This window comes from Molossus molossus, unplaced genomic scaffold, assembly GCF_014108415.1.
Source record: "Molossus molossus isolate mMolMol1 unplaced genomic scaffold, mMolMol1.p scaffold_m16_p_19, whole genome shotgun sequence".
Taxonomy (NCBI): domain Eukaryota; kingdom Metazoa; phylum Chordata; class Mammalia; order Chiroptera; family Molossidae; genus Molossus; species Molossus molossus.
The window spans coordinates 48,788,344-48,804,249 of record NW_023425354.1 but is presented as its reverse complement, the minus strand read 5'-3'; the positions used below and the strand labels follow the sequence as shown (position 1 = coordinate 48,804,249).

The 15,906-nt window shown below is 44.2% G+C and overlaps 1 pseudogene; it reads left to right on the top strand.

Moving 5' to 3' along the window:
* Positions 1 to 11,355: 11,355 nt before the first annotated feature.
* On the top strand, positions 11,356 to 12,303 carry LOC118634539 (annotated as a pseudogene).
* Positions 12,304 to 15,906: the final 3,603 nt, after the last annotated feature.

The window sequence follows — 15,906 nt, the reverse complement described above, 5'->3', positions numbered from 1 at the left end:
GATCTCCACAGAGGAAGCCAGTTCCTCAGCCCCACCCGGCCATTGTGTCAGGCATGTGTGTGTGTGTGCGTGTATGTGTGTGTGTGTCTAGGAGTGTGGGGAGTTGGGAGGTGGGGAGGAAGATCTGAGATCTGTCTCCTTGGATATGACTTGGATGCCCCACCCCCACCCCGCCTGCCCTCCTGCCCTCCTGCCCTCTGATTTTGCCTGGCGCTCTGGGAGGCTTTCATTGGCTGCCAGTCAGTACCCCTGGGGGTGGAGGCAGGAGTCTCTCTCTCTCACCTCTAATTTGCTCTGTGATTGAGGAGCTGAGTTCCAGGGCTGGGGGTGTGTGTCATAAAAACAACTGAGGGAGTGGCAGGAGCCACACCCCAGTCTGGGAAGTAGGGTACTGGGAGGAAGATTGGAAGGGCAGTTATGAACTGCACGTGCCTTTGCCCACGCCCAGGTGCCTGCCTTTGCCAGACCTTCACACAGACACACACACGCACACACTCTCACACTCACACCAAACAAGACACTGGGAAGAAAAGCCAGAAAGCTGGTATAAAAATGTGTCTTAACCTCTTTTTCTTCAGAGTAAAAGCCAAGTCCTTACATGACCAAGTCCCAGTATTATCTGCCCTCGTCCCTAACCTCTCCTCTCAAGCACACTGCGGCCTCAGAGACTGAACCGGCTGTGCTTTCTGCCTGAAACCTTCCCAAGACTTCCACATGGATGACTCAAGTCGTTGCTCAGATCACATTGTCAGTGGCGCGTGCTGCACCGCTCTTTAAACTGGCAGCCCACAGCCTCACGACACATGCCTGACCTCCCTTTCCCCCACAGCTATCATTCATTATAACATACCATATCGTTTATTATTAAGTTGACATATTTATACTTAATTGTCTTTTACGTTAGAAAGTGAGCTTCCTGGAGGCAAGGTCTTTATCTTTTTTATTCACTGACACCCCAAAGTTCTGGAACAGGGTCAGGCATATAAGGGTGCTTACTGTTTGATGAATTGAATTCTCCCCTGAGTCCACTACTCTCCTGACTCTTCTCCTCTACAGACCATTTCCATAATTCTATGGATTCCACCAGTTTCCCATCATACACACGCACGCACGCACGCACACACACACACACACCAGGACCAGGCATCTAACCTCCCAGCCCTCATGTCTAGATCCTTCTGAGCTTCCTGGGAAAGTAAATCTCTCTTCAAAATTACCTCAGAGACCCTATCAAGAAAGCTAGATACACATGTGTAGCCAAACAAATGCTGTTTTGTGTAGTTTTTACTGAAATGGGAATATCTTTATTAGTTTTGCTACTTACAGAAATATCATTTAAAAAGAAGTAACCCAGAAGCGGTGGTTGTTAGCGGGAAACGTGAGTGAACCACCCCAGGTCTGAGTCGGGATCTGTGCAGAAGAGGAATTGAATGGGTTGGGCTGCCCCTGACTTTACCTGTCCTACCTGGTGGGTCTGAGCTCATTTCATTTTCTTCTCTCTATCCCCAACAGACATACCCACCTGGAGGCTTTTCATCTGTCTGCCTGTTGAGGAATAGAGAGACTTTCCCCACTCCAAAGACAGGACAGCATGATTTGGGGAACAGAAGCTCCCTGGAGTTATGCTGAGAATGTTCTAACATGCCTCACAAAGAGTTTCCATTGGGCCCACTGCTCAAAGCAACCACAAAGATGAAAACCATGACTTTTCAAATCTACACAAATCACCATCTATTTGTTTATGCCCCATTCAATTCCAAAAAGAAACAGCTCTGTAGATGGCGCTGGGTTGCTGCTGCTGCTGCTGCCGCCATTGTGCCAGCCCCTTGAAGACCTAAGGTTAAGGGAAGGCTGAACCTCAGTGGGCAAGAGGTCATCAAGGTCATTTCTGCTCCTCGAGGAGCCTGTCCTCAGTCAGAGGCAGGAGATGGCGTGGCCAGCAGCCCTCTCTTTAGAGCTGTCGGAGAAGCTGTCAAGAAGGTCTCAACGAGGCCAAGTGACGCTCCAGAATGGGAGACAAGCTAATTTGGGAGCAGATTGGATCCACCTTCATTCAACATGACTACTAGTTATTTGATAACATCAGAACCCAACTAGTGCAATTTACATTGACGTGTCATGCCTTACGTGGGAAGGACAGCAATTCCAGGGGAAAGCTGCCATTGTGGAGAAGTTTGCTAGCCTTCCATTCCAGAAACTCCAGCATGGCATCACCATGCAGTACCACCAGCCCATGCCAGATCATCAGCTGCATCATCAGCATGGTTGTGGGCCAGCTTAAGGCTGAAAAGACCTCATCATGGGATTCCACTAAATGTTCCTATTAAAGAACATCAACTGCCCTGGCCTGTTTGGCTCAGCGGTTAGAGCGTCGGCCTGCGGTCCAGAGAGTCCCGGGTTCAGTTCCCGCTAAGGGCACGTACCTCGGTTGCAGTTTGTCCCTGGCTCTGGTTGGTCGTGTGGGTGGCAGCCACTCGATGTGTCCCTTTCATGTCCATGTTTCTCTCTCTCTCTCCCTCCCACACTCTACCTGAACAAAAAATGGAAAAATGTCCTCGGGTGAGGATAAAAAAAAAAAAAAAAGAACATCAACCAATGGCATGTTCAGGCTTGCTCTACACAACTTCTGACCTCCTCCCAGCCATGCTGTTTCCTCCTCTCTCCTCTTCCTGATACTCTTCACACTCCTCTAGAGCTCCAGATATCTCACACACACACACACACACACACACACACACGAGCAGGGCTATGGTGGGAGTGGGCTCAGTGTACTGCTGCTACCTAGGCATCGTGCATGATGTTTGGACGCTGGACTAATTGCATCTGGCAGGAGAAGTTTATGTTGTACCAGCAAATGTCTTGGAAAGACTTAAGTAATGCAAAAGGTTGTCTTTTTCTTTTCAATCTACTGACCAGTTGGTCTAGTAACCCAAAGAAGTGAAGGAGAAAGCAGCTGCCTCACTACCCAGATATTGATTTGTTCAGATACGTCCATGCCTCATGATACAATAAAACCACACAAACATTTCTCAGCAGTTTAAATTGCTTTAATTAGCTCAATAGTTGGCTGGACATCAGTAACTACCCTGCTTCGTTGGCTCTCTCATGTCTCACCCTCTTCTAACTCAGCAATACCTCTACCCCAGCTCACGATACCTATTGCAAGGAGAATACTGCCGAAGCAGCACTCCCAGCTAGCTTTTTTCAGAAGCCTTGTGGGACATAGTGTTCCCCTCCTGGCCCACCTGGTCTTGGGAAAGTGAGCTGCAGACAGGGAGAGCTCAGGTCTGGCCTGCAGCTTCCCTTGCACTGAAGCCTCTGCGGTCAGTTCTGACACCTCCTGTAACCTCTACACTGGGTACAGTCAGGGCCCTAGTAACAGGACAGATGACCCAGAATCCCACTGAACGTGGAGAGGCCTTGGCAAAAATGGCCCATCAGGTTCAGGTCCTCTGTACGGCCTACCAAAACCAAGGATGAGCAGAGATTTGAGGGAGAGGAAACTGTTCTATCCCCAGAAGGATCAGGATCACATCCAGGGTGTCCACAAACACCAAGCCAAGAATAGGGCAGCTCAGATCTTGTACCACCTGCTTCAGATATTATTCAAAGGCGAAGTGCCCAGAACAGCCAGCCTCCAATGCCCATAGATCCAGGCCTGGGTGGTTGGAGTGTAAACTCGGAGCTATGAAAGGCAATCTGAGTTTGAGGGATCTGAGTTTGAGAAATTTGTGCTTTGCATTTCTCATCCCTCAGACCTCTCTCTGCAAGGCATCATTAGGCCTCTATTTCCTCCCTCAGCATGCACTTGTCTTCAAATCCCAGGAAGTCTTAGCTATTAGGACAATTTATGCTCCTAAGTTTTGCCCAGAGCAAATCTAGCCCTTTAGACTTGAGACCTGGTGGTGTAACCTGGTGGTAAGGTAGCAACCACACGCTATAATCAAACCCAAGACTTGGGCTTGTGCCCTGTTATTGGTTTCAGGATTGGTGAGGGCACCACAGATAGGCCTGACTTTCTTTTTTTTTTTTTAATTTTTTTCTTTATTGACTTTAGAGAGATAGAAATATCAGTGAGCGAGAACATTGATTGGCCGCCTACTGCATGCCCTCCACTGGAAACTGGGCCCACAATCTGGGCATGTGCCCTGACTGAGAATTGCACCTGCGACCTCTTGGTGCATAGGTCGATGCTCAACCACTGAGCCACACCGGCTGGGCTGCCTGATTTCTGTATACCCTCTTCCCTCCTGTAAGAGGCCAAGGACATCCTCAGACTTCTAGAGGTTGCCTGGCTATGTTGGGCACCGGGCTGGATGTTGTGCTGTTTGAGAGGACAGCATATCCAGGAGATTTCAATGGGACTGATTTCTAGGCTGCTGTGTATTTGGGGGTTGGGGACTGGGGAGAGAGGTAGATGACTGCTGCCTCTTAAACCACCCTATATAAAATCTGCAGTACAGCCCTGGCTAGTTTTGCTCAGCGGTTAGAGCGTCAGTCCTTGGACCAAAGAGTCGCAGGTTTGATTCTGATCAAGGGCACGTACCTTGATTGCGGTTTGGTCCCTAGCCCAGGTTGGGATCGTGTGGGAGGCATCCAATCGATGTGTCTCTCTCACATCAATGTTTCTCTCTACATATTTCTCCCTCCCACTCTGTCTGAAAATAAATGGAGAAATATCCTTGGGTGAGGATTTTTTTAAAAATTGTTAAAATCTGCAATACAGCTTTTTCCATGTACCTGTGCCTGAAATGTCTGCAATAAAGAGGTGCTAGTTCCCTGGTCGGTTTGGCTAAGCAGTTAGAGTGTCGGCCCATGGACCGGAGAGTCCCGGGTTCGGTTCTCGCTAAGGGTATGTACCTTGGTTGCAGTTTGTCCCTGGCCCCGGTTGGGGTCATGTGGGTGGCAGCCACTCGATGTGTCTCTCTCACATCAATGTTTCTCTCTTGCTCTTCCTCCCTCTCTCCTTCCTGCTCTATCTGAAGATAACGTAAAAATGTCCTTGGGTGAAGATTAAAGAAAAAGAGGTGCTGGTAAAAACAACAACAACTAAGTTCTGAAAATCATACTGTGTATTATATGCCAGATTATTTTTTCACAAACATATTTTATTGGTCAAATGTTTTTGCAAAAGTACTGAAGATTTTTAATGTAATGATACTCTCCCACTATCCCCACAAAGCAAAATATTTCTATATTTCCATATTCCAAAGGTGCCATCATAGTTTCACGTCTGTATTCTGCCTTCTTCTCTTAGTATTGCTTTATAACCATTTTTCATGTTGCTACATGGTCTTTCTAATTATACCTGTTCCTGAATGTAATATTGCATCAACTAGACTTTGTAATCCTAGTAACAGCAGTAAAAGTCTTCTGGGAGTTTCTCCATCCCCCACCCTACTCCATGTAGTTCTAGTGGGACCGCCAAACACAACAGCCTCCTCCTGGCCACCTGGCCAGGTTTGGTCAATCACAGTATCCCATTGCTCTGGCCCCAGAATGAGCAAGTCATCTGAGCCAGGTCAGCTGCCTGCCCTGAGCCTCTGGGGAAGAGCAGCTTTCTCTCTCCTCCAAGGTCACAAAGCAGGAATAATGAAGTCTGGAGCAATATGTGTTCTGGCCTCTTTTATCCCACAATGGAGAAAACTAGTCAGTAGTGGGAGAAAATAAGCCCCATACCCAAAAGTAGCTGAGCCAAGAGATGGTGGGCGCCTGACATCATTTGAGTCTCTTGGGCTGTCCAGGTTCCTAAGCCACTGAATACACTTTTGTGCTTAAGCTAGTTTGAGCTGAGTTTCTGTCACTTACTTGCTGCTGAAAGAACCTTCACCATTACAATTCATTCCCTAATGCAGGACATTTGGGCAGCTGGAGAAAATGCAAAATGGAACCGCCACTTTGGAAAATAGTTTGGCAGTTTTTTACGAAGTTTAACTATTAAATGGGTTTACCATTCATTCCAGCAATTGTACTCCTAGGTATTAACTCAATTAATTTGAAAATTAATTTTTAGCCCTGGCTGGTTTGGCTCAGTGGTTGGAGCGTCGGCCTGTGGACCAGAGAGTCCCGGGTTCAGTTCCCACTAGGGGCCCCCCCCCCAAAAAAAATTTTTTTTATATAAAAACCTGCACACATCCCTGACCAGTTTTCTCAGTGGTTGGAGCATAGGCCCACGGACCAATGAGTTGTGGGTTTAATTCAAGGGCACGTACCTCGGTTGTGGTTTGTCCTCAGCCCTGGTCAGGTCGTGCAGGAGGCAACCAATGTGGCTCCATCACATCAATGTTTCTCTCTCTCTCTCTCCCTCCCTCTCTCCCTTCTTCCCACTCTATCTGATAATAAGTAGAAAAATATCCTCAGGTGAGGAATTTTTTAAAAACCTTCACACAGCCCAGCTGGTGTGGCTCAGTGGTTGAGCGTCGACCCATACACCAAGAGGTCGCTGGTTCGATTCCCAGTCAGGGCACATGCCCAGGTTGTGGGCCAAATCCCCAGTGGGGGGCATGCAAGAAGACCAATCGATGTCCTCTTCCATCAATGTTTCTATCTCTTTCCCTCTCCCTTCCTTTCTCTAAAAAATCAATAAAGAAAAAAATTTTTTTAAAAACCTGCACACAAATATTTATAGCAGCTTTATTCATCAGCACCAAAAACTAGAAGCAACCAAGATGTCATTCCATACATGATAGGTAAACAAACTTTGGTACATTCAACATTCATAAAATGGAATATTATTCGTGATAAAAAGAAATGAACTATCCACAGCCAAAATTATACTCAATGGGCAAAAACTAAAAGCACTTCCTCAGATCAGAAATAAGACAGAGCCCTGGCCGGTTTGGCTCAGCGGTTAGAGCGTCGGCCTGCGGTCCGGAGAGACCCGGGCTCGGTTCCCGCTAAGGGCATGTACCTCGGTTGCAGTTTGTCCCCGGCCCTGGTCGGTCGTGTGGGTGGCAGCCACTCGATGTGTTCCTTTCATATCAATGTTTCTCTCTCTCTCTGTTCCTCTCTCTCCCTCCCACTCTACCTGAACAAAAAATAGAAAAATGTCCTCAGGTGAGGATAAAAAAAAAAAAGAAATAAGACAGAGATTTTTATTCAACATAGTACTAGAAGTCCAAGCCACAGCAATCAGACAAGAAGAAGAAATAAAAGGAAAAAGTAAAACAGTCATTATTTGCAGATGACATGATACTATATATAGAAAATACTAAAGATTCCACACAAAAACTACTAAAACTGATAAATACACTGTGTAAAGTAGCCAGATACAAAAATAAATATCCAGAAATCAGTTGCATTTTTATACAACAGTAATGAATTATCAGAAAGGGAAACTAAGAAAACAACCCCATTTACAATCGCATTAAAAAATACCTACGAATAGTGGCCCTGGCCGGTTTGGCTCAGCGGTTAGAGTGTTGGCCCGCGGACCAGAGAGTCCTGGGTTCAGTTCCCGCTAGGGGCATGTACCAAAAAAAAAAAAAATACCTACGAATAAATTTAACTAAGGATATAAAAAACCTGTACTCAGAAAATTATAAGACACTGAAGAAAGAAATTGAAGAAGATACAAATAAGTGGAAGCATATACTGTGCTAATGGATAGAAAGAACTAACATCATTAAAATTTAAATACTACCCAAAGCAATCTATAAATTCAACACGATTACTATCAAGATATCAATGGCCTATTTCACAGAACTAGAACAATTATTCCAAAAATTTATATGGAATCACAAAAGACCCTGAATAGCCACAGCAATCTTGAGAAAGAAAAACAAAGTTGGAGGAGTCATGCTACCTGATATCAAACTATACTACAAGGTCACAGTAATCAAAACAGCATGGTACTGGCATTAAAAACAGACATATAGATCAATGGAATAGAATAGAGAGCCCAGAAATATACACATGCCTTTATAGTCAATATTTGACAAAGGAGGCAAGAACATACAATGGGGTAAAGATAGTCTATTAATTAAATAGTGCTGGGAAAATTGGACAGATACATGCAAAAAAAAAAAAAAAAATGAAACTAGATCATCTTTTGACACCATATACAAGAATGAACTCAAAATGGACTAAAGACCTAAATGTAAGACTCAAAACTGTAAGAATCCTAGAAGAAAATATAGGCAGTAAAATCTGACATTTCTTGTGGCAACATTTTTTCTGATTTATCTCCTTGGACCAGGGAAAAGAAGAAAAAAAAATGGGACTACATCAAACTAAAAAGTTTTCGCACAGTAAAGGAAACTATTAACAAAATGTAAAGATATTCACCAAAGATATATCTGATAAGGGCTCACTATCCAAAATTTATAAAGAACTTACACAGCTCAACATCAAAAAAACAAACAATCCAATTTAAAAATGGGCAAAGAAATTGAATAGACACTTCTCCAAAGAGGACAAATGTCAGAGAAATGCAAATTAAAACCACAATGAACTATCACCTTACACCTATCATCAATAAATCAACAAGTATTGGCAAGGATGTGAAGAAAAGGGAACCCTCATGCACTGTTGGTGGGAATGCAGATTGGTGCAGCCACTGTGGAAAACAGTATGGAGTTTCCTCAAAAAATTAAAAATAGAACTGCCTTATATGTCCCAGTGATTCCACTTCTGGTATATATCCAAAGACACCTGAAATACTAATTATAAAGAATGTATGAATCCCTATGTTCATTGCAGCGTTATTTACAATAGCTAAGATTTGGAAGCAGTCCAAGTGTCCACCAGTAGTTGAGTGGATAAAAAGCTGTGGTACACTTAGCCCTGGCTGGTGTGGCTCAGTTAGTTGGAGCAACATCCTGCACAACAAAAGGTTGAGGGTTCAGTTCCTGGTCAGAGTACATACCGAGGTTACCAGCTGGAACCAACCAAGCAATGTTCTCTCTCACATCAATGTCTCTCTCACTCCCTCCCTCCTTCCCTCCCACTCTCTAAAACTCAATAATCATATTCAGGTGAGGAATTTTTTTTAAAGCTGTGGTACATTTACACAATGAAATTCTACTCAGCCATAAAAAAGAAGGAAATCTTAGAACCTTTTGTGACAGCATGGATGGACCTGGAGAGTGAAATAAGCCACTCAGAGAAAAACAAATACTATATGAGTTCACTTATATGTGGAATCTAATGCAAAAAATAAACAAATAAACAAACTAGAAACGGACTCATACAGAGAACAGACTGACAACTGTCAGAGGGGAATGAGATTGGGGGCTGGGTGAAAAAGATGAAGGAATTTAAAAAACGACAACTCATTGGGGATTACCAGAAGGAAGGGGGTGGGAGGAGGTAGAAGAGGAGGAAGGGGGGATAAGTGGTAATGCAAGGAGACTTAATTTGGGGTGGTGAAAACACAATACAACATACAGATGATGTAGTATAGAAATGTACACTTGAGCCCTGGCCAATTTGCTCAGTGGTTTAAGAGACAGCTCAAGAAGAGTCTCAGGTTTGATTCTGGTCAAGGGCACGTACCTTGGTTGCGGTTCAGTCCCCAGCCCTGGTCGGAGTCGTGGGGGAGGCAACCAGTTGTCTCCCAGACAGGGCCAGGGATCAAACTGCAACAGAGGTAAGTGCCCTCCCACAACCCTTTCTCCAAGAACCGACGCTGTAACCGCTGAACTAAACTGGACAGGACTAAAACTTTTTTTTAATTCTCACCTGAGGATATTTTTCCATTTATCTTCAAATAGAGTGGAAGGGAGGGAGGGAGAGAAACATTGACAAGAGAGAGACACGTCGACTGGTCACCTCTGACCTCATGCCCTTCACCAGAATGGAACCTGAGACTCATTGGTCCAAGGGCCGGTGCTCTAACCGCTGAGCCAAACTGGCCAGGGTGGGCTAAATTTATTTTATTTTATTTTTTAATCCTCACCTGAGGACATTTTTCTTTTCTTTTTTTTTATCCTCACCTGAGGATATTTTTCCATTTTTTGTACAGATAGAGTGGGAGGGAGAGAGAGTGAGAAACATCGACGTGAAGGGACACATCGAGTGGCTGCCACCCGCACGACCAACCAGGGCCGGGGACAAACTGCAACCGAAGTACGTTCCCTTAGCGGGAACCGAACCCGGGTCTCTCCGGACCGCAGGCCAACGCTCTAACCGCTGAGCCAAACCGGCCAGGGCGACATTTTTCCATTCTTTATTTTGACAGAGCGGGAGTGAGAGAGATGAAAAGAGAGAGAGAGAAACATCGACACATCGAGTGGCTGCCAGGTTGGGTCAGGGACAAACTGCAACCGAAGTACGTGCCCTTAGCGGGAACCGAACCCAGTTCTCTCTGGATCGCAGGCCAACGCTCTAGCTGCTAAACCAAACCGGCTAGGGCCTAAAATTTTTTTAAAATGAGCTATTAAGCCACAAAAAGACATGGATGAACCTTAAATGCACATTGCTAAGTCAAAGAAGCCATCCTGAAAGGCTATATGCCTTATCATTTCAACTGTATAATATTCTAGAAAAGGCAAAAATATAGAGACAATAGAAAGATCAGTGGTTGCCAGGGAGGGTTGAATAGGTGAAATACAGGGGATTTTTTTTTTTTAGAGTGGTGAGATTATTCTGTATTATACTATAATGCAGTGATTTTCAACCTTTTTCATCTCATGGCACACATAAACTGATTACTAAAATTCTGCGGCACACCAGAAAACATATTTTTTTGCCGATCTGACAAAAATAGGTATAATTTTGATTGATTTACAAAAAATAACAATAATAGTAATTACCTACCCTTTTGCTCCAAAGTGACTTAAAAAAAAAAAAAAATCAGGTGCCGCCCTGGCCGGTTGGTTCAGTGGTTGGAGCATCGGCCTGCTGACCAGAGAGTCCTGGGTTTGGTTCCCGCTAGGGGCACGTACCAAAACTAAAACTAAAAATAAATCAGGTGCCTATACTTGTATATAAGGATTTCTGGTACAAAGAATTAGCCAGTCAGGCTGCCATCGCTAGGGAGGCCAAACGGAGCCGTTAGCGCCAGGACGCCGCCGCTCCCACCTCAGAGCTGCCCTGCACCCGCCCATTTGCATCCAGATTTTTTATTTTTATTTTCAGAGATTTCAAGTTTAAAATTGTATCTGTTATTTTATTTTTTTAAATGTAATTTTGTTGATTTTTAGAGTGAGAGGAAGGGAGAAGGAGAAAGAGAAACATCGATGTGAGAGAGAACCATTGATTGGCTGCCTCCTGCACACCCCACACTGGGATCAAGCCCCTAACTCGGGCATGTGCCCTGACCAGGAATTGAACTGGCAACCTCTTGGTGCACGGGTTGTCGTTCAACCACTGAGCCACACCGGTCGGACATCATCCCAACTTTTTAAAAATACAATGTCTGATGGTTATGAAGACCACATGGCTAAAGACTGCAGGGATGAGATTGGGAGAATGAATTTAATCGTCAACTACCTCTTTCCCTCCAAAAATCACCCAGGATGAGTTGCAAAGTCTGTTCAGCAGTATTGGTGAAGTCAAATATGCAAAACTTATTCAGGATAAAGTCGCAGGACACAGCTTGGGCTATGGCTTTGTGAACTATGTGACTGCAAAGGATGCGGAGAAAGCAACAAACACACTGAACAGCCTGCAGCTCCAGTCCAAACCATTAAGGTGTCATCAAAGATGCCAACTTGTACATCAGTGGGCTCCCCAGGACCAGAACCCAGAAGGACATGGAGGACATATTATCTCGATTTGGGCGAATCATCAATTCCTGGGTCCATGTGGATCAGATGACAGGTTTGTTTGTCCAGAGGGGTTGCGTTTATCTGGTTTGATAATTTATCCGAAGCAGAAGAGGCGATTACCAGTTTCAAAGGTCATAAACCCCCAGGTTCATCTGAGCCCATTACAGCGAAGTGCGCAGCCAATCCCAACCAGAACAAAAACAAGGCGCTGCTCTCCCAGCTGTACCACTCGCCAGCTAGACAGTTTGGAGGCCCTGTGCATCACTAGGTGCAGAGATTCAGGTTCTCCCCTATGGGAGTAGATCACATGAGTGGGCTTTCTGGTGTCAATGTTCCAGGCAACGCATCCTCAGGCTGGTGCATCTTCTCTATAACCTTGGTCAAGATGCTGGTGAGGTAATCCTCTGGCAGATGTTTGGCCCCTTTGGCGCAGTCATCAATGTGAAAGTGATTTGAGACTTCAACACCAACAAGTGCAAAGGCTTTGGTTTTGAGACCATGACAAGCGATGACCATAGCAAGTCTGATCAGCTTCTGCCTGGAAAACAAAATCTTACAGGTTTCCTTCAAAACCAACAAGCCTCACAAATAACTCACTCATGCCATTTTTGCATGGAATAGATAATTCAGAGTGAAGAAGTGGAAACTTTGTTAGTGTACAACTCATTTTGTGCCGATTTTCACAAGTGTTTGTCTTAGTCTAAATGAGACGTGGAAAGGTTTTTATATTCTGAGATGCAACCAACATGCTCAAATGTTTGAAATCCCACAATGTTAGACCAACTTTAAGTTTCTTACGTTATTTCCTTTAAAATATATGTTAAATAGAAAGATATCTAAGTAGACTGCATTGACTAACTAGTCCCTCGGCATGATGGTGAAATGGAGGCATGCTTTAACTTCTAAGACTGACACTCAATTCATTCAATGCCTCCACAAACTGGGTTTTTAAAAAAATTACCTTTTAGCCCTGGCCAGTTTGGCTCAGCAGTTAGAGTGTCGGCCTGCGGTCCAGAGAGAACTGGGTTCAGTTCCCAGTAAGGGCATGTACCTCCTTTGCAGTTTGTCCCGACCCAATCATGTGGGTGGCAGCCATTGGGTGTATCCCTTTCACGTCAATGTTTCTCTCTCTCTCTCTCTCTCTCTCTCTCTCCCTCCCTCCCTCCCTTCCTCCCTCCCTCCTACTCTATCTGAACAAAATATGGAAAAATGTCCTCAGGTGAGGATTAAAAAAAAAAAAACTCCCTAAAAAAAAATTACCTTTTAGTCATTTTTAAACTAAAGATGTTAGATGCTGAGTGTACATTTTCTCCACTGCTTCAACATTTTAAACAATTTCTGCTTTAGTTGACATGAAATTGCTTCCCCAAGCAGTTCTCATTGCCACTTCCTGCTCACTCAGTCCTGGCTTCTGCTGAGTGGTCCTCACAGTGGCCGCAGGCTACTACAGGGGAGGGGGCCACATGCCAGGCCCTCTAGAGGACACAATGTTTCCTAAATCCAGATGTCAATGGAAAGGGAGGAAAGAATTGCAGGGAAACTCCATATATTCCTAAATCCGATCTAATCCCCAGGCGTACCTGAAGATGTGTTGATCCTCCGTACATTCTGAGTTCCTGCCCACACATTGCATGTACAGTGCCCCACACATCAGATATTGTTGTTCACAGTCATTTCTCCAGTTTCCAAAAGCATTTGACATAGCTCGAATGCATAATAAGGTAGCTCTATTTTTAATAACAAATATTTGAGCATTGTATTTTTTGAATCCCTTCTTGTGAGTGCTAGACATTTTTCTATTTCAGTAGGACTTTGTTTTGAAACTTTGCTTTCATATAAACACTCAGCAGAAAAGTACTTACTTTCTGCCAATTACCTATTAACCAAAAAGCCTTTTGATTTGTAATTTTAAAGATTAACCCTCAAAGTTCTCTTTATATTGCTTTGACATTTTTGGTTGTTCTGTTGTTCATTTTCTTTTGCTTTTTTATGTTTTTACCTTTGCATTTAAGACCATTAAATTTGATCTTGTTTTGCTCAACCACAAAAAAAGTAACCAATCAGATGCAATCTTATTATGTGATGTGACCAATAAGATGCAACTCTATTATATGACCAAATACTTGTGGTTCAAAACAGGGCATTCACACTAGATGGCTATTGTTGTGTTGGCTGTTATTTTTTTTATTTGACAAGCTAAGGAAAAAGAGGTCAGTACCCCTGACTAAATACTCAGGTATTGCATGTTTTAAAAATTGTTGTGGCACACTGGTTGAAAATCATTGCTATAACGCATTTGTCAAAATCCTTAGAACTTTATAGCACAAAGAGTGAACCTTAATATATGTAAATTAAAAAAATTATTTAGGCCCTGGCCAGTTTGGCTCAGCGGTTGGAGCATCGGCCTGCAGATCAGAGTCCTGGGTTCGGTTCCCGCTAGGGGCACGTACCAAAATAAAAAAAAAGTTGCTTAGGAGGTCAAGGGATCCCAAGAAAGAATGCAGTGTGACTAAATGTAACTGTAATACAAATGTATGAAATGGTGTTACTAAAGGGAGTGGTGGCGGGGGAGGAGTGCTGGCCTAAATAACTTTGGAAATGAGTGAAGTCTCTAAGACTAAAGGCAAAAGGAACTGCACATAAGCACTGTACTCTAGAAGGTGACTTCCCATGGGGTTATGGGTTAGTAATTCTGAGGCTCCTATATATGTATACTGGAATTGAACAGTTAAGCAAATACATCATGGTAGGAGCCAGGTTTCTTCTCATCGTTGGAGTGAGAGTTTACAGATAAACAGAGATGACCCATATAGTAATAGGTTAGAGATGGAGACATCAGTATGAACTCATGTTTAGCTTAATATACAGATGGTTACATATAAAAATATCTATAGAACCCTGGCTGGTTTGGCTCAGCGGTTTGAGCATCAGCCCACGGACCAGAGAGGCCCAGGTTCGGTTTCCCCCTCTCTTCCTCCCACTCTATCTGAAGATAAATGGGAAAAAAAACAAAAAACTATTGACATGTATACATATATGTGTTAGTATACACAAATATGTTTACTTCCTTTCCTAGCTGAGAGGGTCTGGAAGCAATGACAACCCCATAGCAGCAAGCATACCCAGTACCCAGATTTTGTTTCAATAAAAAGCTTGCCCTGGCTGGTTTTGCTCAGTGGTTAGAGTGTCAGCCCACAGACTGGAGAGTCCTGGGTTTGGTTCCCGCTAAGGGCACGTACCTTGGTTGCAGTTTGTCCCGGCCCAGGTTGGGGTCGTCTGGGTGGCAACCACTCGAATATGTCTCTCTCACGTTGTTATTTTTCTCTCTCTTCCTCCCTCTCTCCCTCCCGCTCTATCTGAAGAAACATGCAAAAATATCCTTGGGTGAGGATAAAAAAAACAAAACTGGGGCTCCTTGGAGAAATGACTGATGCTAGGACTGGGGGAGAAAATATACAAAATGAACCTGAAGTATTATGTTGCCGAAATGTAAGAAAATGATTTAATTTACTTTTTTTTTTTAACTTAAAAAATGTACTGACTGCCCTGGCTGGTTTGGCTCAGCGGTTAGAGTGTCGGCCTGCGGACCAGAGAGTCCCGGGTTCAGTTCCCACTAGGGGCATGTACCTCAGTTGCAGTTTGTCGCCAGCCCTGGTTGGGGTCGTGTGGATGGCAACCACTTGTTGTGTCTCTCTCACATCGATGTTTCTCTCTCTCTTCCTCCCCCTCTCCCTCCTGCTCTATCTAAAAAAATCAATGTAAAAATATCCTCGGGTGAGAATTAACAAAAAAGAACAAAACAACTCCCATCCAGTAGCTTTGGGGGGAGTACTCCTTTTCCAGGACCCCCTCTAGAGCCCAGGAGAAACCCCATTATCTACTCTACCTTCCACCCCTCCTGAATCATACTAAGGCAGTACCCTGGTGGGATAGAAATGCTTCAGGCCAAGTTGGCAGGGTCTCCAGGCACTTCCAATGCAGTGAAGGAGCCCGAAAGCAAACAATGGCTAAACAAATAGAGAAATGTGGGTGAATGCTTGAGGAGCAAAGCAGAACTGAAAGTGGCTTGAACTTGGAAAGATAAAGTTCAAGGAAAGGAATGATTTGGAGATCACCAAACGAAGGGGAGGGACAAGGATATCCTAATCTGGACGTCGTTGGAGGTCATACTAAGGCACAGGGGGTCTAACAGCTC